The sequence below is a fragment of the Aotus nancymaae genome, unplaced genomic scaffold (assembly GCF_030222135.1).
Source record: "Aotus nancymaae isolate 86718 unplaced genomic scaffold, 86718_ANA_hifiasm-v0.15.2.pri h1tg000041l, whole genome shotgun sequence".
In the NCBI taxonomy this organism is placed as follows: Eukaryota; Metazoa; Chordata; class Mammalia; order Primates; family Aotidae; genus Aotus; species Aotus nancymaae.
This window is the reverse complement of record NW_026988455.1, coordinates 7,214,267-7,237,616: the sequence shown is the minus strand read 5'-3', so window position 1 is coordinate 7,237,616 and position 23,350 is coordinate 7,214,267. Positions and strand designations below refer to the sequence as shown.

At 45.1% G+C, this 23,350-nt stretch overlaps 1 long non-coding RNA gene across 2 annotated transcripts in view; it reads left to right on the top strand.

Moving 5' to 3' along the window:
• Positions 1–244: 244 nt before the first annotated feature.
• Positions 245–23,350, top strand: part of LOC105710652 (uncharacterized) — a 44,848-nt gene continuing 21,742 nt past the window's right edge. The window contains exons 1-2 of one of the 2 annotated variants that reach the window (XR_010336958.1): positions 245–459; positions 7,924–8,038. This is a non-coding gene — a long non-coding RNA (uncharacterized LOC105710652). The remainder of the gene's footprint in view (positions 460–7,923; positions 8,039–23,350) is intronic. The other variant, XR_010336957.1, reaches the window with a different exon arrangement.

Here is a 23,350-nt window from a genome sequence, read left to right as displayed (position 1 = left end):
AGATCTAAGCTAGATCATTCATTTAACAAATATCACTGTTGCACTAGGCTTTGAGATACAAGTGTGCAACACACAGTTTAAGCCTCAAAGGGATGAGGCAAGGTGTAAGAGAAACAGAGCAGCAAACAGGCAATTGCAACACAGTGTGATAAGTGCTAGGAAGGGAAGCACAGGATGTCTTTTAGCCACAAACAAGAGGCACTAACCCAGGCTGGTGAGTGGGGGTGGGGGAAGCATCAAGCAAGGCTTCTTGGAGGAAGTAGCATATGACCTGAGACTTGAGGAGAACTAGGCATTAGATAGATGAAGTATGGGGAAGGAGTGGGGAAGTGTGCATAGTGTCCACGCATATGGAACAGTTTCTGCAAAAACTCAAAGGCTCAGAGAGGACTGAGACTGATAGTCTGGCTGGAGAGTCATGTACAAGGGGATGGAAGGCGGAGAGATGAGGCTGGCAAGGTAAGATGATGAAGGGCTGCTAAAGGGTTATCACAGAGAACTGTAAGTAGAGGAATCTGGATCCCCAGGACTCTGGCACCTTTTGAGGTTGCATTTTGCCAGGTCCTGGGAGAGGGGATAAGGGGGCAAAGATACAGAAAGGGGAGACAGAGTAAAGAAACAAACTAACAATTACTAAAAATCTATAAGATGTTCATAGCCTGGGCAACATGGTGAAACCCATCTCTACAAAAAATACAAAAATTTGCCAGGTGTGGTGGTGCACGCCTGTAGTCCCAGCTACTTGGGAGCCTGAGGTGGGAGGATCACTTGAGCCCAGGAGGTCGAGGCTGCAGTGAGCTGTGATCATACTGCTGTACTCCAGCCTGGACGATAGAGCGAGACCCTGTCTCAAAAAAAAAAAAAAAAAAAAAAAAAAAGTTTGACTGTATTAGTCATCTGGGAAATGCAAATAAAAACCACGGTGCCTACCTCACTAGAAACAAATAGGCAGGGGTTAGAATGGAGATGTGACTCTCAGCCACATGCACACCTTGTCATTACCAGATCTCTCCTAGACTGTGTCCCTGAGGTGTTTACAACCCACTGAGAAGGAGAGGCTTCATATAGTTTAAAAAGTGAATTTTGATGGGGAGAAGAATCCTAGGCTTAGGGAACTTCCACCTCTGTCTTCCTCTCTTCCTCCCTAACTAATCTGAAGTGTCCATTCTTCTATCCAGAATATTCAGCTAACCAGAAAATGAATTTCCCAAACATCCAGAACATAGATTTTCATAGTCTCAGACCTTTCCATGAGGTGCTTGATGCATTGGAAAAAAGCAGGACTTTGAGTCAAATATCAAGCAAGCTGGAGTCCTGCTTCTATCACTGATCTTGGGCAAGCAGCCTGACCTCTCCTGAGCCGCCATCTCTGAAATGGGAATAATAATAGCTGCTTCCAAAATGGTGACATCCCTGCTCTATCTCCCTCAGCCAGATCCTTAATGTTTGGAAAGAGAAAGCAAGGATTCCTATATTATGGTCAGCACCATTTTCTGAAGTTGCTTTTGTGCATTTATGTAATCACACCACAGGTTATAAGCATATTTTATAATTAAGTCATTGAGAAAGCTCTGCTGTGTTGACCCGGTTATAAATATTTTCTGGCAGCAATAGCAGGGGAAAATACATATATACTCAACATTATTACTGTCCAAAGAACAATGGTGAGAAAGTAAGGAAAGGGCCTTAGAGCTCTTTGGCCGTTCTCAGTTACCTGTGGGACAGCTGGGGTCTTCTGGCTAGAAACGGAACCCAGACGCAGCAAGGCTTCATGGAAAATGATGCTTTCCTAAGAGCCCCTGGGGCAGAGCAATTAGAGAACTAGAAGGGTCAGGAGTTTCATAGAGGAGGAAGCTGGTCCCAGATCCAGCATCACAGAGTCCTCTGGTCAGCTCCTGACACCATAATGCTCCTTGCTTGCCAGGTTCTGTAAAAAGCAAGCTACAGAAGAGGTTTTGGGGCACTGAACGGGCCTTTTCCAGTGTGCAAAAGGTGCAAGCTGATGTTACTGGGGGAAAAGAGGGCTGCAGAGGGAAAAGATCAAATGCAGCAGTCAGTATAGTAGTTCCTTCCATCAGTAACCTCCAGACTCATGCCTGGGAGCCCTCTGAAGCCCCAGGATAGAGTGTCTGGCACAGATGAGGTACTCAGGGAATTACATTAATCTGGACAATAAATGTGCATTAGCAGTGAAAAGCTTACTCTAAAGCTGGCTCTGCAAGGAACAGCTGTTGACCTGCGGTCAGGGAGGAAATTACTTTTTCACTATACACCATATTATTCTTTTTGAATTTTGTACCATTGGTTATCAAAAAGGTAAGTAATATTTTAAAAAACTTAAAGCCTAATGTTATTCCCCACTCAGGGAAATTTGCAGGACAATGGAGGAGGGAAGGTGGGTCTTTAGAGTCAAACTAACTTGGGTTTTGACTCCCAGCTAATCCCACTGCTTCTTAGCTGTGTTTCTGAAAACAAGTTACTTAGCTTTTCAGAGCCTCATACTACTTAACTATAATGGGGAGAATGAGCCTCCATTGCATTGTGATGGAGATGAATGTGATAACAGCAACACTTAGGAGATGCACTGCATGCCAGGCACTCTTCTGAATGCTTTCTGGCTGTGTGGACTCATTTCATCCTCAGGACAATACTACAAGAAGGATATTATTCTTTTCTTCCTCCCCATTTTACAAATGAGGAAACTGAGCCTTAGAGAGACTAAAGAACTTGCTTAAGGTCTCACGGCCAGGCAGGCTGTTTACCTCCAAAGTCCAGCTCTTCCTACCTCCCATTCTGCTGCCTTGAACTGTTAGCATCCTCTCCCTTTCAATTAGGAATTCTTCAAAAATGCACACATTTTCAAGATCCAAAGAAATGTCTTTCTCATAATGGGCTGCTGGGTATGGTGACAGGCTAGTGAGGGCAGTGCTGGTTAGGGAATTAGCAAAGCAGGTAAGAGAGAGAGAAAGAAGGAGAAACGTTCAACTCTACTGAAGTTAAGAATTTTGCAATCAGAGAATGTAATTGAATGATAGTATATGTGTAAATTTTGTTTTACACTTTATTATTGTTATTTTTAGAGACAGACCCTTACTCTGTCACCTAGGCTGGAGTGCGGTGGCACAATCATAGCTCGCTGTTACCTTCAACTCCTGGGCTCAAGCAGTCCTCCCACCTCAGCCTCCCAAGTAGCTGGGGCTACAGATGCATGCTACTACACCTGCCTAATTTTTTTCAACAGTTTTTTTTTGTGTGTGTGTAGAGATGGGGGTCTTGCTATTTTGCCCAGTGTGGTCACAAAACTCCTGGCCTCAAGTGATCCCCCTACCCTGGCTCCCCAAAATACTGGGATTACAGATGTGAGCCATTGCAGCAGCCTATTTTTATTTTAAAATATTTAATTATATATTAGAGGAGGATTCCATAAGGTCTTCAGGACTTAGGGCCTCCAAAAACAGTAAAAGGGTGGAGCAAACTTTTAGGGTTGCCTGCTCCACATACCTCAAATGGGTCCTGGGCTGAGTCACCTTCTGCTTACATTGCTGACTCTGTGGTCATCCAGAGCAGGTCTTTTTTGTGGTTGATGTCCTGATACTAACTTATCTGTGGTTGTTTACCTATTCTACTTCTAAGATTGAATCAAAAAACAATCTCAGGGCCAGGCCCTGCGGCTCACGCCTGTAATCCCAGCATTTTGAGAGGCTAGGCCGGGAGGATCACTTGAGTCCAGGAGTTTGAGATGAGCCTGGGCAACATAGTGAGTTCCCATCTATACAAAATTTTTTTTAAAACTAGCTGGGCGTGGTGATGCATGTATGTAGTCCCAGTTATTTGGGAGGCTGAAGCAAGAGAGAAGCTCTTGAGCCGGTTCGAGGCTGCACTCCAGCCTGGGCAACAGAGCAAGATGTCATCTCTTTACAAAAAAAAAAAAAAAAAAAAAAAATCCCAGTGATTTGAATGTTCCAGGTGGTTAGTTTCTCAATTTTACTGCACTTGGAAAAAAAGTTTTTTTCCTGCAGTTCCTTAAAAGAGTTTCAAAGTAAGAAGTGAGCCACGGCCAAGTGCGGTAGTCACGCCTGTAATCCCAGCACTTTGGGAGGCCACAGCGGGGGGATCGCCTGAGGTCAGGAGGTGGAGACCAGCCTAGCCAACAAGAAGAAACCCTGTCTGTACTAAAAATACAAAAATTTAGCTGGGCGTGGTGGCAGGCGCCTGTAATCCCAGCTACTCGGGAGGCTGAGGTAGGAGAATCGCTTGAACCTGAGAGGTGGAATTTGCAGTGAGCTGAGATTGCGCCATTGCACTCCAGCCTGGGCGACAAGAATGAAACTCTGTTTCAAAAACAAAACAAACAACAAAAAAAGAAATGAGCCTGAATAGGCAAGGGGTAAGGACACTTATTTTCCTTTGGCTGAATTGAAGATTCTTCCTCCCCATGTCCCAGAATGGTTCATTTCCTTCCCATTTCCCCTGTGCGTGCTCACTACCCCTCCTACTCTAGGACCCTTGGTGTTTCCTTTAGGTCTTTCCTTGCCCCTCAGAATTAGACCACTTGCCCTTCTGAGCCCCTCCATAGGCCTTGGAGAGGCCTTAGGCTCAGCCTGTGCTCAGAGCACTCCCAATGCTGGGACCATCTCTCCTCTTCTTGCCCTCTGAAGTGTCCAGCCTGACAACTGGCCTTGGCCAAAGAAGAGATAAACCATGTGAAGACCTCATCCCTGCCTCCACCACCAGTGTTCTCTGCAAGCTTGCATCATCTCTTCCTGCCTGTCATGCTCGATCGATAAGCAGCTTTCAGCAGCTCCTTACTGCCTCCAGAAGCAAGCCCAGACCTTTCCCTGGCATCTGGGCTTTCCTCCATTTGATGTGCCAGCCTTGCCTCTCTTCACACCCCCATATGGGCCTGACTGCGGAGCAGATCCTGAATGCTGTCACCCCGGCTCCTGCTCGAGCTATTTCCCCTGCCTGTTTCTCTCCAGCCTGGGGAAGCTGACCCACCCACCAAGGCCTAGCACAAAGCCCATCACTAGAAAAATTCTGCCCAGCACTTACCTCATTCATGTTCTTGCTGCTTTCCTTCCCTCCTTCCCTTCTCTCTTCCTCCCTTCTTTCCTCTCTCTGTCTCTCTCTGCTTCTCTCTCCGTTTCTCTGTCTGAATGTGCATTGATCTCTCTCCTCAGCCACATTCCCACGGGACTCCCCTTGTACCTCTGAGATAGCACTTACTTCAGGTTGCTTTGGAGTAGAGTGCTTCATGTTCACACCACCTCCCAGGCTAAACATTGTGCTCCTAGAATTCAAGAGCTACCCATTCTTCATTCATCTGCATAGTGATCATCTGCTGGCCCCACCCAGAGTTTTGTACCTGGAATAGGTTGTTAATAAATGTTTGGCACTTGATACAGTGACTCGATGGGCAGAGCCTTGGCTTTAGCAATGGGCAGCACACCTTCTAATGTGTGACCTTGGGCAAGTGACTTACCCCTCCAAACCTCTTAGGTTCAAAACTTATAACATGGGGGTTAAAATAGTGCCTACTCCATAGAGTGGTGAGGGATGAATGAGAACATTCTACATGAGTAGAACATGTAATGTAACACTTACCACTCCAAACTAGGCATGAGTCACCAGCTTCATCCTACACATACTTTTGGAGACTTATTTTGCCCTGGACCCTCTGGAGTGGGTACTAGGGAGAAGTTTACTAGAATATTCATGTTGAAAGACAAAGATGACCTCGATACAGCCTGGGCCTGGTTACAGAAAGGATGGATAAGTCTGAACGGATTCTAAAGAAATTGAGGGCACAAAGCTGGCAGCCCCAGGCCCTTATAAAAGGTGGGGCCTCAGCTGGGAGCGGTGGCTCATGCCTGTAATCCCAGCACTTTGAGAGGCCGAGGTGGGCAGATCACAAGGTCAGGATAGAGACCATCCTGGCCAACATGGTGAAACCCCATCTCTACTAAAAATACAAAAATTAGCTGGGTGTGGTGGTGCACGTCTGTAGTCCCAGCTACTCAGGAGGCTGAGGCAGGAAAAGCGCTTGAACCTGGCAGGCAGAGGTGGCAGTGAGCTGAGATTGCACCACTGCACTCCAGCCTGGTGACAGAGCAAGACTCTGTCTCAAAAAATGATAATAAATAAATAAATAGTCAGGGCCTCTCTTCCCAACTAAAGAAATTACACACTGTCTAGGAAATCAGCTCCTTTACTGTCCGTATGCTAAAGATGAACACCTATCAGAGCCCCTCCCCAAAGCCATCTTCATACTTTAATGTGAGCCTGAATAATTGAAGAACAGGAAAGGCAGTTTGGAGCATAGAGAAAGGGAATTTTTTTTTTTTTTTTTTTGAGACGGAGTTTCGCTCTTGTTACCCAGGCTGGAGTGCAATGGCGCGACCTCAGCTCACCGCAACCTCCACCTCCTGGGTTCAGGCAATTCTCCTGCCTCAGCCTCCCGAGTAGCTGGGATTACAGGCACGTGCCACCACGCCCAGCTAATTTTTTGTATTTTTAGTAGAGACGGGGTTTCACCATGTTGACCAGGATGGTCTTGATCTCTTGACCTCGTGATCCACCTGCCTCGGCCTCCCAAAGTGCTGGGATTACGAGAAAGGGAATTTTTAAAGGACCTTGGCCATTGTGCCTCTGGCACTGAAGGTGAGGGGAACAGAGGCCAGGAGGGCAGGACTCTAGAAAGCCAGGGAGCTCCTCCTGTCATTGAGACACACACTCCAGCCAAGCCGACTTCTCCCTTTTCTTTGGATTCCAGGAGCAGCCGTCCTGGGCGGGGGTAGTGTGTGAAGTATAGTTGGGGGAGAAGGGTGGGTGGGAGCAAAGCAGTATCCTCTCTTCGTCTGACCACAGTGGTTCTCAGCATATGTTCTTAAGTGAGTGTTTTGATATATTTCAGCCTCTGAGAATGTTGGCAGACCACCAGCTTTTCTTAGGGCCGAGCTCCCTTGAATAAGTTGATGTACTTCTGCACACCATCCCCACTGGCCTGTCCACCATCTAGGTTCCTGTGATGGGGTGGTGGTGTGGGATTGAGTTTGGGGTGGGGGGATTGATGCTGGGGACAGAGCAGTTGCTGTGGAACATTTGAGTCCTGTGTGGCAGCCTTTCCCTTGGAGACAAGATCCTGGACTAGGTTCTTGGTATATGAATGACTTTTGGAGACCATCTAGTCCAATCCACCCTTTTGCAGATGAGGAAACAGACCCAAAGAGCCCAAGCCAGGAAGAAAACCCAAATCTCATCCCAGTCCCGGGTTTTTGTCCTGTTTCTCCCGGACACTCCCATAAATAAATTTTGCTGTGTGTGATATGATGCAGGTGTCACAACAAGGTTGAAAAGGACAAATCTGGATTTGACTAGGAAGTGGGAGTTCTACTTGCTCAAGCTCAAATCGGAGCCACAACTCGCTCCTTGCCTGACTTGTAGCTTCTCATCCTATGGTGTGGAGAGGGGTGGGCAGAGGGAAGACTGGTGCAAACAGTGTCTAGATTTCCACTCTGATAGACTCTTGGGGTGGAGCTGGAAAGGTCCAAGGTGAGGTGTGAGAGTTTTGACTGGATGGATCTGCTCTTTCAAGTGCTAGGCAGGTAGGCAGGCATTTTCTTCCTCCTTCCCTAAAAGATCTGCAGCCTCTATAGGATCAAAGGAGGCTGGTGTGCAATAAGAATGCCACTGAGAGGTGGTGCCCAGCACCCATCCAGGAAAAGGAACAGACAGAGTGAAAAGCTGATGATGGTAACTCATATGAGTTTTTTTTTTTTTAAAGCAGAAGTAAGTAAAGCTGGCATGGGTATGACCAATGGAAAGGCTAAGAGAAGTGGGATGTAGAAAGGATTGATGAAACTCTCAGGGGAAATTCATTCAGTCAGTCAAGAGCTCTTTTACTGAACATTTACTCTGTACCAGGTTCAGTTGTCGGCACTGAAGAAGTCACACCAAGAAGGGTGCAGAGACCCGTGCAAGTGACCGGGAAGAGGAAAACTCAATCATGGGCAGACTCCCAGTTAAATGGAAAGCAGAGGTAAAGGAGGACCGTGGGAAGAATGAGATCTTGAAAAATCCATCAGCAATTTTGGGACGATAACATCTGCACAGATGATTTTTTTTTTAACCCGAGAGAAAGGAGGCAGAGGGAGACACAAGTTGAGAGCTACTTTGGCACTCTGAGGCCCAAACTAAAGTGTGTGCACCGCATGCTGGGTAATTCATTCGCCCAGCAAGCACTGTCTGAGCACCTGTGTTTCTCTGGCCTCACCAGTCTCCCTGCTGTTCCTTGCCCTTACCAGGCATGCTTCCCTACTCTGCCTTTAATTTACAGTGGCACTATCATAGCTCATTGTAACCTTGAACTCCTGGGCCCGAGCAATTCTCCCACTTCAGCCTCCCCAGAAGCTGGGACTACAGGCCTGCGCCACCAAGCCAGGCTAATTTTATTTTTCTCTTTTGGTATAGGCGGGGTCTTGCTATGTTACTCAGGAGGTCACTAACTCCTGGGCTCAAACCATCCTCCCGCCTTGGCCTCCCAAAGTGCTGGGATTATAAATTTGAGCCACCACACCCATCCGGAGTTCCCTTTTTTAATTTTTTTGAAGGCTTCCTCCCAATCAGTAGCATCGTTGTCTTAGGTTATTTTCTGTTGCTGTAACACATACCACAGATTGGGTAATACATAAAGAAAAGAAATTTATTTCTTACAGTTCTGGAGGCTGTAAAGTCCACATCTCGTGAAGGCCTTTTGCTGGTGGGGACTCTCCGAAGAGTAGTACAGGGCACCTCAAGGTGAGCGGACTGAGTGTGCTAGCTCAGTTCTCTCGTCCTCATCTTAAAAAGCCACTAGTCCCATTCCTGTAGCAACCCATTAGTCCATCAACCCATGAATCCATGAATGGATTTATCCATTTATGAGGGCAGAGCTCTCGGGACCCAATCACCGCTTAAAGGCCTCAACTCTGAATATTGCTACACTGGGTATTAAACTTCAACATAAGTTTTGGAGGGGACAGATATTCAAGCCATAGCAACCATTTAGCAAACACATAAATGAGCTGAAATTGTGGTGACAAGATGAGGCACATCACCCTGGAAAGGACCCTGCCTCATTGTTCTTTGTTTTTATTTTTTATTACGATTGTTTTTTAGCGATGAGGTCTCTCCATGTTCCCCAGGCTGGCCTTGAACTCTTAGCCTCAAGTGATCCTCCTGCCTCAGCCTCCGAAAGTGCTGGAATTACGAGTTTGAGCCACCAAGTCCAGTTTAGCTCATTCATCATTGTACCCCAGTGCTAGGCACATGGTTAGCATTGAGGAAATGTTGAAAATTATTTTTAATCAATGAGGAAAACCATTTTTAAAATAGTAAACGTTATTATCACAACTTTGTAAAAAGTGTATTTTAAAATGTTTTTAAAATCCACTAATAAACACCAACAGTAAGCCGGACATGGTAGTATGTCCATAATCCCAACTACTCAGGAAGCTGAGGTAAGGAGGATCACTTCAGCTTAGGAGTTCGAGGCTGCAGTGAGCTGTGATTGTGCCACTGCACCCCAGCTTGGGCAACAAAGCAATGCCTCTCTTTAAAAAAAATTGTAAAAAGGAATACCAATAGCAGTTGAATGGTGGAGTTCTGGAAGATTTTTCTTTCTTTCTTTCTTTCTTTTTTTTTTTTTTGACACAGAGTCTCGCTGTCACCCAGGCTAGAGCGTAGTGGTTTGATCTCTGCTGCAACCTTCGCCACCTGGGCTCAAGCACACCTCAACCTCTCTAATAGCTGGGATTACAGGCACACGCCACCACACCCAACTAATTTTTCTACTTTTAGTAGAGTTGGGGTTTTGCCATGTGGGCCAGGCTGTTCTGGTCTCAACCTCCTGACCTCAAGTGATCCACCTGCCTCAGCCTCCCAAAGTGCTGCGATTACAGGCATGAGCTACCATGCCTGGCCTTTTTCTTTCTTTTCTATATTTTTCCCATTTTGTGTACCATAGCAACATTTTAAATAATGAATAAAGTATGTTTTAGTCCCCTCCACACCTTCCTTTCTCCCAAAAAAGGAATTGTGAGAATTACAATTTACAACCCAATCTTTTTAAAAGTCTTGTGCAATATAAACTGTAAATGATGAAGACTGAGAAAACGTGACCTGAACTTTATAATGCAATGAAATAAAGTTTACCAGACTCTGACGTGTCTGACGATATGCATGAGGACTGTGTAGCTGGGCATAACCAACAGTTCTCATATAACACTTTGATGAGTATTACCTGCAACAGCTGAACTGGCCTCTGATGCTCGGGGAAGGGAGGCGGGAACGGGATGAGGTGTGTGTGTCTCTTTTGGCCTCTGAAGACCCCTGGATCCAAAACCCAGGGATGCCACTTTGCTGGCAGAAAAGACCAGGACCTGGGAGTTCTGAGGACCTCCGAGTGACAGATGTGCAGCCTCCAAGTGGGGCTGGTGCTGCTCGGGCTTCACAAAGAAGTTTTTCATCACAACAGGAATGGCACAGACACACCAAACTCTCCTTTCTTTCCCTTCCCAGCCTTCTAGATATGGAGAGCTCATAAGGATACTGCCTGAAATGTCATCAATAAAAAATGTATTGGGGCAGCAGAATAATTGCCTTTGAGAGGGCTAGAGGAGACAATATTCATTCACATAACAAATGTTCATTGAGAATCTACTATATCCCACGCATAAGGGAGGTCCTGTGCATACATATCATCTCCCTGCCTCAGCCTCGTGAAGATGGTATGACACCCACTATACAGATAATAAAACTGGCTGGGAAAGGTTAAGTTAGTGGCCCTGAGTTATACATTTAAGTAAGTGGTGGTAGTGGGAAGTGAGGAGGAAAGGGAGGGAGCGACTCAAACACAGCCCCATCAGAGGCGGAAAGCTTCTCTTCCCACACTGTGCATTGCAGCATAGCAGAGGTTTCCAGACTTCATGCTCACAGCCTTTGTGAACATCAGCAGCTACTCTGGGTCTCAGTCTCCTTGTTCGTAAAAAGAAAGTGCTTGAATGGCTCACACCTGTAATCCTAGCACTTTGGGAGGCAGAGGCAGTCGGATCACTTAAAGTCAGGAGTTCAAGACCAGCCTGCTCAAAGTGACAAAACCCGTTCTCTATTAAAGATACAAAAATTAAAAGGCTGGGCGCAGTGGCTCATGCCTGTAATCCCAGCACTTTGGGAAGCTGAGGCGGGTGGGTCACCTGAGGTCAGGAGTTCGAGACCAGCCTGACCAACATCGAGAAACCTACTAAAAACATAAAAATTAGCAGGGTGTGGTGGTGCATGCCTGTAATCCCAGCTACTTGAGAGGCTGAGGCAGGAGAATCACTTGAACCCGGAGGCAGAGGTTGCAGTGAGCCGAGATCGCGCCACTGCACTCTAGCCTGGGTAATCAGAGCAAAACTCTGTCTAAAAAAAAAAAAAAGATTAGCCAGGCATGGTGGTGGGCACTTGTAATCCCAGCTACTTGGGAGGCTGAGGTAGGAGAACAGCTTGAACCCTGGAGGCAGAGTTTGCAGTGAGCCGAGATTGCCCCACTGTACTCCAGCCTGGGCGACAGAGCGAGACTCTGTCTCAAAAATAATAATAAAGTGCTTGAGAAATAACATTTCCCAAGTGTCCCAGGGCTGGGGTCTTTGTCACAGTGTTTCCCCTTCTTGCCTTTTTTCCCCTCTGTGACTCCTTTTCGGTGATCCTCTTTTTGCCTTTGTAAAAGTTCTGCCGAACGAATTCTCCCCAGCCGCTAGCTCAGAGCTCCCCTGGGGACTCTGGTCCCTCCCCAGCTCGCCCCCTAGGGGACATAGGTGGTGCTGTGGGAGCCAGGGCTTCCAGTGAGGTCCATGCAATTATCAGACCAAGTCAATGTAATCACAGGTTTGAAGTCAACTTCAATTACCGCTTTATCTTTTAAAAAAACATGGATCTAGAGAACATTCTCACAGCCCTGCCCACATACACCAGGGCAGTGCTTCTGGAACATTTAATGACAGGGAGTATTTGTAGCCTGAAGACCTACTGGTTCTATGAGTCATATTTAAAAACTGGATTGTATGTTTACTTCCTATACCTCAGTTTCTTTTAGGGCCTGTGAGACTACTGATTCATCCAATGCTGATTTTTGCAGGGATGCCAAACTGTGATTATAAAACAATATATTTGGCCAGGTATGGTGGCTCCCACCTGTAATCCCAGCACTTTGGGAGGCCAAGGTGGGTGGATCACCTGAGGTCAGAAGTTCAAGACCAACCTGACCAACATGGAGAAACCCTGTCTCTACTAAAAATACAAAATTAGCAGGGCATGGTGGCACATAACTGTAATCCCAGCTACTCAGGAGGCTGAGGCAGGAGAAAACCTTGAACCCAGGCAGAGGTTGCAGTGATTCAAGATTGTGCCATTGCACTCCAGCCTGGGCAACAAGAGCGAAACTCTGTCTCAAAAAAAATTATATATATATAATTTGTATATATTATATATATATAATTTGTATATATTATATATATATATAATTTGTCTCTACTTGGTTATTTTTATTAAAATAATCAATTTTTGTTAGGTAATATAGGCATGTGGCACAATATTCAAAAACCACTAAAAGGTTTTCAGTAATTATCACATGACCCAGTAATTCCACTGCTGGGGATATACCCAAAAGAACTGAAAAACAGGTGTTCGGACAAAAACTTGTACACAAATGTTCACAGCAGCGCTTGGCATGATAGCTAAAAGGCGGACAGAACCCAAATGTCATCAACTGATGAACAGATAAACAAAATGTGGTTTCCCTGTACAATGGAATATTATTCAGCCATAAAAGGAAAAGAAGTACTGATACATTCTACAATGTGGATGGACCTTGAGAGCATTATGCGAACTGAAAGAAGTCACACATAGAAGGCCACATATTATATCATTCCGTTTGTATGAAATATCTAGAATAGGCAAAACCGTAGAGACAGAAAGCACACGAGTAGTCGCCAGGGGCTGGGGGTAGGACAGAATAGGAAGAGCTTGCTGATGAGCATTGGGTCTCCTTTTGGGGTGATGAAATGTTCTGAAACTAGATGGTGGTGGTGGTGGTTGCATAATGTTATGAATGTACTAAATGACACTGAATCATACACCTTAAAATAGTTAAAATAATAAATTTTATGTTATGTGTATTTGACCACAGTAAAATAAATAAAGAATATTCAGGGAAAAGCAAGTTCCCCTTTCTCCAGGTCCCCTGCCTGAAGGCAGAAACAAATAGCACTCTTCTCTAGCCTTCCAGAAATTATTGAATGTATGTATGGCTATGTGCATATAAATACATATAGTGTTTATATTATATGTTTGTATACTACATTGTGTGTATTATATATATATATATATATAGCATAAATATAATGTATATTTCTTTTTCTTTTTTTTTTTGAGACGGAGTCTTGCTCTGTTGCCCAGGCTGGAGTGCAGTGGTGTGATCTTGGCTCACTGCAACCTCTGCCTCCCAGGTTCAAGTGATTTTCCTGCCTCAGCCTCCTGAGTAGCTGGGACTACAGGTCCCATCATTCCTGGCTAATTTCTGTATTTTTAGTAGAGACAAAGTTTCACCACGTTGGCCAGGCTGGTCTAGAACTCCTGACCTCGTTCATGATCTGCCCATCTTTGCCTCCCAAAGTGCTGGGATTACAGGCATGAGCCACTGCGCCCAGCCTCCTTTTCTCGCTTTTTTAGGACGCCAATGGTCACATTGTTCTGCAGCTTGCTTAACAAAATATTTTCTATGGTCCCAAATCAGTACTCCTTCTTTTTAATGGCTTTCAACTTTTCCAAAATAAGTGACAATAATCTCATTATAATTTTAATTTTATTTTTTTACAAATGAGATTGAGCATCTTTTCATGTTTTTATGAGCCATTTATATTTTCTTATATGTGAATTTTCTTTTCATATACTTTGCCCCCTCCATCCCCTTTGTTTTTTGAGATGGAGTCTCTGCTCTGTCACTCAGGCTGGAGTGCAGTGGTGGGAATCTCAGCTCACTGCAGCCTCCACCTCCTGAGTTCAGGTGATTCTCATGCCTCAGCCTCCCAAGTAGCTAGGATTACAGGTATGGACCCTCATGCCTGCCTAATTTTTGTATTTTTAGTGGGGACAAGGTTTCACCATGTTGGCCAGGCTGGTCTTGAGCTCCTGACCTCAAGTGATCTGCCTGCCTCAGCTTCCCAAAGTGCTATGATCTCAGGTGTAAGCCACTGTGTGGCTAGAACTTGTTATCTCATGACTCTCTCTAATGTCCAGTTTTCTGCTTATAAAGTCTTGCTGGGGTATGGAGGGGAAGGGTCTATGGCTCTTTACACCATCTCTCAGTAAGCCCTCTCTGCCTGTGTCACAGTCCTCTCTTCCAAATGTGGGAGTATTTATCACCTACTGACTTCAGTTAAAATTTAGAGACAACTGGCAAGCATTCATCCAGCACCCTGTTTTCCATGTACATACATGTATGTAAATACACAAAGTAAAATGAGATTGCTTAGTGAAGGTGGTTTCCTAACAGGCTTCTCTTAATATTTTATTGAGAGAGCATTTCCCCATACCATTAAATGTTCTTGAAGAGAATGGTTTTTAATGACTGCTTGTGAGATCATTGTGTTGATCCGCTATAATGGATTTTAGTATTTACTGTTGGACATTTAAATTACTTCCTTTTTTTGAGATGGGGTCTCAAAAATTTCCAATTTTTTAAGTGACGTGATTCAGAGTATCTTCAATGATAAAATGATTACAGATTGCTGGGTTTTTTTTTTTTTTTTAGGTTAATTTTCTAGAATTGGAATTTCCTTGTTGAAGAGTATGAATTCTTTTTTTTTTTTTTTTTCTTTTCTTGTTTCTTTTTTGAGACGGACTTTCACTCTTGTTGCCCAGGCTGGAGTGCAATGGCACAATTTTGGCTCACTGCAACCTCCGCTTCCCTGGTTCAAGCAATTCTCCTGCCTCAGCCTCCCAAGTAGCTGGGATTACAGGTGCCTGCCACCACGCCTGGCAAATTTTTATTTTTTTAGTAGAGACAGGGTTTCTCCATGTTGGTCAGGTTGGTCTTGAACTCCTGACCTCAGGTGATCCACCTGTCTTGGCCTCCCGAAGTGCTGGGATTACAGGTGTGAGCCACCACGCCTGGCCAAGTATTAACTCTTTTAAGGCCCTTACTACATACTATAATCAGTCATTTTCCAGAAAAGCAGCTCCTGGTGACTTCCATGAGTAGTGCTTAAAAGTATATACCTCAATGCCTCCTTGCCAGCAGTGAGTAGGTTATTTCACTTTAAATATTTGCCAACTTGGGCTGGGTGTGGTGGCTCATGCCTGTAATCTCAGCACTCTGGGAAGCCAAAGTGGGTGGATCACTTGAGGACAGAAGTGTGAGACTAGCCTGGCCAACATGGCAAAACTCTATCACTACTAAGAATACAAAAATTAGCCAGGCATGGTGGTGCACGTCTGTAATCCCAGCTACTTGGGAGGCTGAGGCAGGAGAATTACCTGAACCCGGGTGGTGGAGGTTGCAGTGAGCCGAGATCATGCCATTGCACTCCACTGCTGACTTGGTGAGTGAAAAATTATGTCTCATTGTTTTAAATTATTATGACTTCTAGGGAGTTTGAGCATTAAAATTTTTCACTCATATTTATTGGCCACTTATATTTCTTTTCCTGTGAAGTATTTGTTCCTGTGCTTTTGTGGACCAGATTTAAACATTTGAGTTGAGTAGTGGGCATCAGCCAGAGTGGAGGCAATAGAAAATTCTGGTGACAGATTGCAGAAAACTGCCTTTCCACCCTGCAAAAGACCAAGAGAGCACCGAGCCCTCCTGGTCATTGAAGAACATGTACAAGATGGGTAAACAACATCATCTTGGTGTGCCCATGCTCCCTGCTGTAGTAGGCAGAATGATGGTCTCCCAAAGATGTCTATGTCTCAATCCTGGAACCTATCTGAGGTTATATGACAAAGGGGAATTAGGATTGCAGGTTGAATCGTTGCCCAATGAGCTGACTGTGAGATGGGGATATTATCTTGGATTATCTGGGTAGGCCCCGTAGAATCACAAAGGTCCTCAAAAGTGGGGGAAGGAGGCGGAGGAATAGAGCCAGAAGGAGACGTGACTTCAGAAGAAGGGTCAGACAGATGCAATATTGGTGTCTTTGAAGATGGAAGGGGCCATGAGCCAAGGAATGTAAGCAGCCTCTAGAAACTGAACATGGCAAGGACATAGATTCTCTCCTAGAGCTTCCCAAAAGAAACAGTCCTACTGATACCTTAAGTTTAGTCTGATGAAACCCGTGTTGGATTTTGATCTATGAAGCTGCAAGGTAATAAAATTGTGTTTCTTCAGGTTTATGGTAATTTGTTACAGCAGCTACAGAAAACTAATACACATACGGAACATGTCTGAGCCTGCCTCTGCAGAGGGCTAGCGTCCCATTCTTTACAGGAAAAGGAAAGCAAAACTTAACATTTACCACTGCCCCCCACCCTCCTCATCACCCAGTATCAAGCTATGTGAGCAGAGGGACATTTTAAGGCAAATTGTCACTCCCCCGAAAAAGAGATCGTAAGGGGACTTTGGGGGAGGAATAGGCAAGATGCAGAACCACTGCCAGCTTATCCGGCACCCTCGTTTTGACCTTCAGAGACGCTTTTGTTTTCACACCATTATATGCCAGAGGAAACACACATTTTCAGTGTGCTCAGTGGTGCTTGATTCTTCTACAGTCAGACGTGAGATTGCTGTGGGACCGGGCGCGATGCCTCATGCCTGTAATCCCAGCACTGTGGGAGGCCAAGGCAGGCAGATCACGAGGTCAGGAGATTTGAGACCATCCTGGCGAGGTCTCTTTAGTAGAGACACGGTGAAACCTGTCTCTACTAAACATACAATATCCTGGCTTAACACAGGAAACCCCGTCTCTACTAAAAATACAAAAAATTAGCTGGGTGTGGTGGCACGAGTCTGTAATCTCAGCCACTCGGGAGGCTGAGGCAGGAGAATCACTTGAACCTGGGAGGCAGAGGTTGTGGTGATGAGCCGAGATCGCATCACTGCACTCCAGCCTGGAGACAGAGCGAGACTCCGTCTTAAAAAAAAGATTGCTGTGGCTGCTTTAGGGTAAGTAAGCAGCTAGCATGGTCGGAGATCGTGGGATGTAGGAGAATTCAGAAAATTACGAAAAGACTTCTCTGCCTAGCTCTGGCCATAACTAGATGTGAGTCTTGCATAAGCAACATCCTCTCTGGAACACAGCTTGCTTATCTAGAGAAGAAAGGGCTGGGTATAGATACTCACAATGCTCTTTGACCCTTTTTGCTCTGGTGGGTTGGCTGTTTCCTTCTTTTCCGTCAGCCTCAAGCCCACCTCTTTATATCATGCCTGCTGGCGCTAGAGCTCCTTGAGGGCTAGTTTCCTATCAGGTTCTGTGAATGGGAGGCATTGGTGGGGACTGGAAAATGGTAGAAGGGGAGAAGGGATTTTCTTCCTGTTACCTGCACCTTTCAGAATCCCCTGCTTCAAGGCCAGGCATGGTGGCTCACTCAAACATGTAATCCCAGCAATTTGGAAGGCCAAGGCAGGCAGATCGCCTGAGGTCAGGAGATCAAGACCAGCCTGGTCAACAGGCGAAACCATGTCCCTACTAAAAATACAAAAATTAGCTGGGCATGGTGGTGCATGCCTGTAGTCCCAGCTACTCAGGAGGCTGAGGCAAGAGAGGCACCTGAACCTAGGAGGTGGAGGTTGCAGTGAGCCAAGATCGAGCCATTGCGCTCCAGCCTGAGTGACAGAGCGAGACTCTGTCTCAAAAAAAAAAAAAAAAAAAAAAAAAATTTCCTGCTTCAGCCTCCAGCTTCCTTAGGTACTCCCAAGACCAGCCCCTTCAAATCCCTCCGCAGAGGTTGCAAGACAAGCACCAACCTCCTGGGGGGCTGCCTCCACACTCCTAGGTTCTTGTGACCCAAGCTTTAATGCTTTGCTCCACCAGCACAAGGGTGGTAGCTACCTCCAGCAGTCATGAACATCAGGGTTACCTGGGTATTCCTTTTGGCTCTCTCAGCCCTCCAACATCTGTGTAACCATTTCTCTACTTTTTTTTTTTTTTTTTTAAGACAGAGTCTCACTCTGTCACCCAGGCTGGAGTGTAGTGGCACGATCTCGGCTCACTGCAACCTCCATCTCCCAGGTTCAAGCTTTTCTCCTGCCTCAGCCTCCTGAGTAGCTGGAATTACAGGCACCCACCACTATGCCCAGCTAATTTTTTGCATTTTTAGTAGAGACAGGGTTTCACCATGTTGGCCAGGCTGGTCTTGAATACCTAACCTCATGATTCACCTGCCTCGACCTCCCAAAGTGCTGGGATTACAGGCATGAGCCACTGTGCCTGGCCAACCATTTCTCTACATTATTTTTTCCTGTTTATATTATCTAGCATAGCTTTTGCCTTCCTGACTGGACCTTGACTGAACAAATTGGCTAGAGTTTTTTCTTACTAATTTGTAATTTTAAAAAAAACCAGACAGACAATGGGGTAATAAGGAAGTTAGTCAATTAGCTATCATATATTTTGCCATTATTTATTTATTTATTTTTGAGACAGAGTCTTTCTCTATCACCAGGGCTGGAATGCAGTGGCATGATCTCAGCTCACTGCAGCCTCAACCTCCCAGGCTCAGGCAGTCCTCCCACCTTAGCCTCCAAGTAGCTGGGATTACAGGCGCGTGCCACCCCACCTGGCTAATATTTGCATTTTATGTAGAGATGGGATTTTTGCCGTGTTGCCCAAGCTGGTCTTGAACTCCTGGCCTCACCCCCCTTGGCCTCCCAAAGTGCTGGGATTACAATTGTGACCCACGGCACCTGGCCTATCATGATTTCTATTAGTTTGATGTTTGCCTTTGTTTGTTTATATGTTTATTCTTCAGAAAATTTTCAAATTTTTTTGTTTTGTTTTGTTTTTTGAGACAGTCTCACTCTTGTTGCCCAGGCTGGAGTACAATGGTACAATCTTGGCTCACAGCAACCTCCACCTCCCGGGTTCAAGCAATTCTCCTGCCTCAGCCTCCCAAGTAGCTGGGATTACAGATGCCGGCCACCACGCCTAACTCATTTTTTGTAATTTTAGTAGAGATGGAATTTTGCTATGTTGCCCAGGCTGGTCTTGAACTCCCGGCCTCAAGAGATCCACCTGCCTTGGCCTCCCAAAGAGCTGGGATTACAGGCATGAGCCACCACACCTGACCTGTAATGATTTTTATTAGTTTGATTTTTGCCTTTGTTTATATATTTATTCTTTAGGAAATTTAATTTTTTTTTTTCAAACAGGCAGTTGTCTGTATGTTGTTTGTTTTTTTGAGACAGAGTCTTGCTCCTCTCACCCAGGCTGGAGTCCAGTGGTGAAATCTCAGCTCACTGCAACCTCCACCTCCTGAGTTCAATCAATTCTCCTGACTCAGCCTCCCAAGAAGCTAGAATTACAGGTCCTGCTACCACGCCCGGCTAGTTTTTTCTATCTTTAGTAGAGATGGGGTTTTGCCATGTTGGCCAGGCTGGTCTCAAACTCCTGACCTCAGGTGACCCAACCACCTTGGCCTCCCAAAGTGCTGGGATCATAGACGTGAGCCACCTCGCCCAGCCATATGGCTTCTGCATTACATGGCATGGTTAGACAGAGCTGCTGCTGCTGCTTTTTTGTTTTTTTGTTTTTTGAGACAGAGTTTCACTCTTGTTGCCCAGGCTGAAGTACAATGGCACAATCTCAGCTCACCATAACCTCCACCTCCTGGGTTCAAATGATTCCTGCCTCGGCCTCCTGAGTAGCTGGGATTACAGGCATGCACCACCACGCCTGGCTAATTTTGTATTTTTAGTAGAGACGGGGTTTCTCCATGTTGGTCAGGGTGGTCTCGAACTCCTGACCTCTGGTGATCCGCCTGCCTGGGCCTCCCAAAGTGCTGGGATTATAGGCGTGAGCCACCACACCCAGTGGACAGAGTTTCTTCATTCCAAGATTACAAATATATTCAGCTATATTTTCTTCCTGTATTTTTTTTCTGGGGACAGGGTCTTGGTCTGTCACACAGGCTGGAGTGCAGTGGTGTGATCATAACTCACTGGAGCCTCTCCCGGGTTTGAGAGATTCTCCTGTCTCAGCCTTGCAAGTAGCTGGGACTACAGGCACACGGCACCACATCTGGTTAATTTTTTTTTTTTTAAAGTGGAAACGAGGTCTCACTAAGTTGCTTGGGTTGGTCTTGAACTCCTAGGATCGGGCTATTCTGCACCTCGGCCTCCCAGAGCATTGAGATTATAGCTGTGAGCCACTGTGCCGTCTCCTTTACTTTTATGGTTTCAGGTTTGACATTTCGGTTTCTATTCATCTGGAATTGATTTTAGAATAAGGAGTGAGGTAGCAATATAATTTAAATGGTTTTCCCAAATGGAAAATGGTGTGTAGCTGGTTGTCTCAATACTATTTACTGAAAAGCCCTTCTTTTCTCCTTTGATTTGAAATGCCAACTTTAAAAGTATTAATTCACATATAGTTGGGTCTATTTCTGGATTTTTTTTCCTATCGGTTTATCTATTTCTCAGTCTACAATACTTTGTTAACCAGAAGTCAGTATTTGATTTTATAGGGTCATCAATATAAATACTACTAAGTTTTCCATAGGTAACTCTTGGAAGTTAGAACACAGGAAAGGGAGGGGTGGAGTCCCTTCATGTCTGCGAAACTAGATGTTGATTCAGGAGGAAATATCAAAAAATTGATTTTTTAAACCAAGCCTTCCTGAATAACATTTTTTGTTGATAAGGAAAATAAATATTAAATGTCTGATTTTAACCATTAGTTCTGTTGATTTTTGGCTGAATGAAACATCATAGTTTGAAACTATGACTTTATGTTCAACTTATTTTCTTCTATTTCTCACAAGCCATGTATTTACAAAGCTATCAAAATCAAGAACTTGCAACCCTGAGGGACTGTCTCTAGGTATGCAGTGTATTCCTCACACAAGGTTGGCAGCTGCTTAGATACTAATGCTCAGGGATTTTAGTCTTATCAGTGATTAGCTCAATAGAAACTTGAGTATATTTCGCTTTATTTTTTTTGAGATGGAGTTTCTTCACTCTTGTTGCTCAGGCTGGAGTGCAATGGCGCAATCTTGGCTCACCACAACCTCCGCCTCCCGGGTTCAAGCAATTCTCCTGCCTCACCCTCTCGAGTAGCTGGGACCACGGGCATGCGCCACCACGCCCGGCTAATTTTGTATTTTTTTAGTAGAGATGAGGTTTCTCCATGTTGGTCAGGCTGTTCTCAAACTCCCGACCTCAGGTGATCTGCCCATCTTAGCCTCCCAAAGCGCTGGGATTACAGGCGCAAGCCACCATGCCTGACTTCTTCTTCTTCTTCTTTTTAAAGGAAATACCCATGATAATGAAATGAAGGGCAACACAAAGGGCCAAAAGTCTGTTTTCATCACTCTTTGGGAATTGTGCCACTGCCTCCTTCTCCTCAAGAATTAATATTATTTGCTTTTATTTTCTGAAATCACAATCGACCTCAATTTCAGGTAACACTACTTGTGCTTTGTTTGGTATAATCATGAGGAAATTTGGAGTGGCACATAAGAGATCTTTTTAGAAAAAGTTTGTTCCTTCAAGCACTAACGTACATGTGCACATAAACATTCCAACAGCATAGGTACAAGAGAAGGTCTCCCTTCAAACTTGCATTGGATTTTGTGAATTAGAAACGAACTTGGGGTCCAGACATGGTGGCTCATGCCTATAATCCCAGCACTTTGGGAGGCCGAGGTGGGCAGATCACTTGAGGCCAGGAGTTCAAGACCAGCCTGGCCAACATGGCGAAAACCCATCTCTACTAAAAATACAAAAATTAGCCAGGCATGGTGGTACCCACCTGTAATCCCAGCTACTCAGTAGGCTGAGGCATGAGAATTGCTTGAACCTGGGAGGCGGAAGTTGCAGTAAGCCAAGATCAAGATCGTGCTACTGCACTCCAGCCTGGGTGACAAGAGTGAGACTCCATCTCAAAAAGAAAAAAAAAAGAAAAGAAAAAAGAAATGAACCTTGACCAGGCACAGTGGCTCATACCTGTAATCCCAACACTTTGGGAGGCCAAGGCGGGTGGATCCCTTGAGCCCTGGAGTTTGAGGACAGCCTAGGCAACATAGTGAGACCACTGTCTCTACAAAAAAAAATTTAAAAATTAGCCAGGTGTGGTGGCACGCGCCTGTAGTCCCAGCTACTTGAGAGGCTGAAGTGGAAGGATCGCTTGAGCCTAGGAGGTTGAGGCTGCAGTGAGCAGAGATCATGCCACTGCACTCTAGCCTGGGTGACAGAGCAAAACCTGTCTCAAAAGTAAAATGAAATAAAATAAAAAATAAATACATTGTAGACTTTTCTGAATTATATTATTTTTGACTATTTGTTCTTAAGGGTGAAGCATCAAAAAGCTGGAAATCTGTGTGTGTGTATGTTTGTGTGATCAAGAGAGAAACAGAAGGAGAAATAAATTTTTGTTTTGTTTTGTTTTTGAGACGGAGCCTCACTCTGTTGCCCAGGATGGAGTGCAGTGGTGCAATCTCAGCTCACTGCAACCTCCACCTTCCAGGTTCAAGCGATTCTCCTGCCTCAGCCTCCCGAGTAACTGGGACTACAGGCATGTGCCACCACGCCTGGCTTTTTGTATTTTTAGTAGAGACAGGGTTTCACCATGTTAGCCAGGATGGTCTCGATCTCCTGACCTTGTGATCTGCCCACCTTGGCCTCCCAGAGTGCTGGGATTACACACATGAGCTGCTGCGCCCAGCCCAAGAGAAAGAAAATTTAAGGGTATTGATTAAAAGTCTTCCAAGTAGTATAACAAGGCAGAGATCCCACTGCTTATTTAGGTGACCTTCAATTGTTGCTTTTTCATGTCTTTTCCTCTGGGCAAGTTTATCCTGAGAAAACCTCCAGTCTCCTGCCTAATGGGTACATATTACGAATAATACGGTTACCTATACCTTAGGGGTTAAGCTAGGAAGAAACTGGGGGGCCAGTGGGGGGGGAACTGGAAACACAGGAACATCACAAAATGGGAAAATCATTTGAGAAAAATTTGATGTTTGATATCTCAAGAAAGCATTGAAGTACTACTATGTGGAAAAAAATCTGTGTTCACAATCGGTAAGTTTGCTGGACAAAGGCCTCTGGATACTTGAGGTATCACTGTATTAATAACTACTAATAGGGGTATGTGTTTGAAGTATAGATTGAGCATGT